Here is a 3,846-nt window from a genome sequence, read left to right as displayed (position 1 = left end):
AAGGGGCGCCGGGGAACGGAGTCGGTGCCCGGGCCGCCCCGGGGAAGGGACGCCTCCTTATCTGCGCAGATCGCGGACGTGGTATGAACCCGGGCGCGGGAAGGCTCTGGGAGCCGGAGTTCACAGTACCGGACCGGCCGCCGGTTCTCGCGTGTTCGCGAAGCACGTTTGCAGCCCTACGTGGACACAGGTTTGCCCCTCAATAGACGCGCTCACCCGGAGCATGTTTGCATCCCCAACACACCCTGTCTCAGTCTCCGGGTGGAAGACCAAAGCTAGGAAAGCACCCCTTCACCAAGTACCAGTACACGTGGTAGGAAACGTCTGCTTGGGATTCATTTTAAGGTTAAAGGATCATCTAGTCTCTCAAGAACAAAAACATTCTGAATTGCGGTTTCAGTGGGACTTTTTAAAGGCGGATTCACTTGAAGTTACTTTCAAATTATCTCGACAAACGTGCCCCTATTAATATCTTGCAAAACAGTGTTACAAAAATAAACACACAGAAATCTTTGCTCTTGCGGTCCTTAAAGAGCACGGAGATTTCTTTCTTTGGCGGGGGGGGGGGTTGTTTTGTTAATTCTATTGAAAGACAAATCAGTATGTTCCTAAAGCATTAAAAAAATTTTTTTTAGATCCTTGGAGTCTAACTGTTTCAAGCTGAACTGTACCCTAATGTAAATTATGTTCTATGCATAACACTAAAATGTTAGAACCTGTTGTGAATTAGGAGACCACGACATCAAAGCTAAGCGGTGCTCCCTGACTACTCAGAGTTCTCCTGGAGTATTATCCTCTCCTCACTGCCTGCATCCTTACCTTGGTGTTATTTTGTAATGACTCTTGTTTCTAGTACAATGTGCATATTTCTCTCCCTGAGTACTTTTTAGATTGTAAAGTCTTTTGAATCTGTACCAGCACTAAATTCAGAAAAGGGTTGCTGAATTAATCTGATGAAATCCACCTGTTGTGCATCTGGGAAGAAATTTGGGTGGTAAAATACCTGATAAAGCCCGGCCTGCAGGCTCAATGGTTGAGCATCGACCTATGAACCAGGAGGTCACGGTTGGATTCCCGCTCGGCCCGGATTGCAGACTTGTTCCCCAGTGTGGGGCATGCTGGAAGCAACCGATCAATAATTCTCTGTCATCGTTAATGTTTCTCTCTCTCCCTTCCTCTCTGAAATCAATAACTTAAAAAAAAAAGTATAAAACATGCCAGATGCATTTTAAAAAAATACCTGATAGAGGAAGCTCTAATCCAATTATTAGGTGTGCCAGTAAAATAAGAAAATGAACAAAAGGCTTGATTGCAATCTGTGAGAACACAGAATTCAAGGGAAAAACTGGAGGTTTTGAAAACAGATTTAATAACATTGCAGACCAAATCCTGCACACAATCTGGATAGCTGCAGTGTTTGAACTGGTCATAGAAATCATGACTTTTAAATTAACAATGTATCTGTCTTAAGAAAACTGGTCATGCAATGGGTTCAGCCTTTGACTTGCAGCAATTCTACCTTTTCTTAATTTGAGGGGGAAGCAAAACAGTTACAAACATAATTCATTATTTAACGATTGTTAAAAATATGACTTCTTTTGCAGGTTGAATATTAAGGTAAAGTAAAAGTGACTGGGAAGATTATATACCAAAAAGGAGAATCTTGTTCATTTGAAATGACCCCCTCCCTAATCTAGGTCAGAACAAGGAAGTGTATTAAAAGAAATCATTCCAAAATATCATGAATGCCATTTCTTAGTCCTTAAATGACAACAAAAAATGTAGTTCTCAGTATTACATTTTCTTGCAAGGCAAAATCTTGTAAATCCAAAGTAGAAAAGATAAAGGGCATTTCAAGTTTGAAATGAATGTGTTGATTTATTTTTTAAGCAGCTCAAAACATAATTATATATTTATCTCTTATCTTTTACTCCCTTAGGTTTGAGCATCTTCAGTTAAACTAGAAATATCATTTTAGAAAAATATATTTATCTACACTCCAAAGAGCAACTGAAACAACCAAGATTCTTCAATGTATCTTCAAAATTAAACACTTTTCCTTAGTGGTATATGTATTTCAAATGCATGATCACAGTTCATTCTTTTAGCTATTGGTCTTCTAACCTTGTTAAGAAAACAGTGAAGTCATTCACTGTTTTCTAAAGCAGCGGTTCTCAACCTGTGGGTCGCGACCCCTTTGGCGGTCGAACGACCCTTTCACAGGGGTCGCCTAAGACCATCCTGCATATCAGATATTTACATTACGATTCATAACAGTAGCAATATTACATTTAAGTAGCAACGAAAATAATTTTATTGTTGGGTCACAACATGAGGAACTGTATTTAAAGGGCCAGAAGGTTGAGAACCACTGTAAATCTAAAGGAATATCTTTTTATAATTTTATAAAGCTAATAAATATTTTCTGACTTCTTACCCAAAGGGGTAAATTAAATGTCTTATGTAATGTAAACTCCTTATTTGCTACTATATCCCCAGGGCATAGAACAGTAGCTAGAACATGGTAGGCGGCACTCATTAAATATTTCTTGTTGAATGAGTAAGATGTCTTTCTGTTTTAAGTGTCTGTAAAGTCCATGAAATATGAGAGCAATCATTATTCAGATAGTATCCTGACTTTTAGAAAAGATAACCATGTCCAAATTCCAGCTTGATTGTCGTTGGAAGGAATAAATGATTTCTAACCTTAAGTTCATATAAACACTACTCAGTCAAGAGCCAATGAATGCAAGCATTAAGAGAACCTCTCTCTCTCTTGCTGTTGTACTTTAAAACTGCTTGCATGGTCCTAGCTGGTTTGGTTCAGTGGATAGAGCCTCGGCCTGAGGACTAAAGGGTCCTGGGTTCGATTCTGGTGAAGGGCACCCATACCTTGTTTGCAGGTTCCGAGGCAACCAATCGATGTGTTTCTCTCACATCGATCTTTCCCTCTCCCAACTCCCTCTAAAAAAGGAAGAAAAAAAAAGCAATGGAAAAATATCCTCCGTGAGGACAACAAAACAAAAATAAAACAATAAAACTGCTTGCATGCTTAGAGGAAAATTTATAGTTGTTATTCAACTTTGTACTCTCTATTCCATGTAAAACATCCATTTCCACATAACGTCATAATACTAGTCCTTGTGCAGACCAATAAATTTTGTTGTATGAAATGAAACTTTCCTTGTGATGTGCTTTTAACTGGGCCAAGACTGGAAAACGTGTGAATCTTTAAGTAAAATAACAGTCATTTCCCCAAATATCAAAGTGAACGTCCTCCAGATGTGGGGCTTGGATGAGGGAATGTAAATAAGAGTGAAGAACAAACCCATTTACTTCAAAGTGTAAATATTATCCGTCGTTTGTCGCCGTAGTAACAAACGTTCCAATGTAAACAATCCATTTCGAATGGCAGAACAGCTCCATTTCGCCTCATTTGTTGTACTGATATCATATCACAAGATGCCCTCCGGGTCGCTGGAAAGAGCACCACTGCGGATAATACCCAATCCAACTTCACAAAAATTGGATTGGCCCGAAATATTACTGGATTGCATGTAGGAATTTTAAGTAAACTCCCAAAGGCCTTGATTGTCACATTGTTGGGTCACGAACACCCCGAATCTCAATCCTAGAACTGCGTCCGATAGACCTGCAATGTAATTATTTTATGTCTACACGGTGCGTCCTGCACATATGGCAACAGGGCAGTCCCGGAGTAATGGGTGAAACCTTCTGAATTAATAAATGGGAGGAAACGCGGAGCCCTGCCCTGGCCCGGCGTCGGCAGAGACGACGACCAGACAACCGCGCACCTTGGGGAAGACGGGGCGCGCGGACTGCAGA

General features: G+C 40.4%; 1 long non-coding RNA gene across 1 annotated transcript; it reads left to right on the top strand.

The window, feature by feature from the left end:
- Positions 1–6: 6 nt before the first annotated feature.
- On the top strand, positions 7–2,069 carry LOC106724455. Its single transcript, XR_001360256.1, has 2 exons — positions 7–313; positions 1,940–2,069. It is a non-coding gene; the product is annotated as an uncharacterized LOC106724455 (long non-coding RNA).
- Positions 2,070–3,846: the final 1,777 nt, after the last annotated feature.

The sequence above is a fragment of the Myotis brandtii genome, unplaced genomic scaffold (genome assembly GCF_000412655.1).
Source record: "Myotis brandtii unplaced genomic scaffold, ASM41265v1 scaffold83, whole genome shotgun sequence".
NCBI classification, from domain to species: Eukaryota; Metazoa; Chordata; class Mammalia; order Chiroptera; family Vespertilionidae; genus Myotis; species Myotis brandtii.
This window is presented reverse-complemented; position numbering and strand designations above follow the sequence as displayed.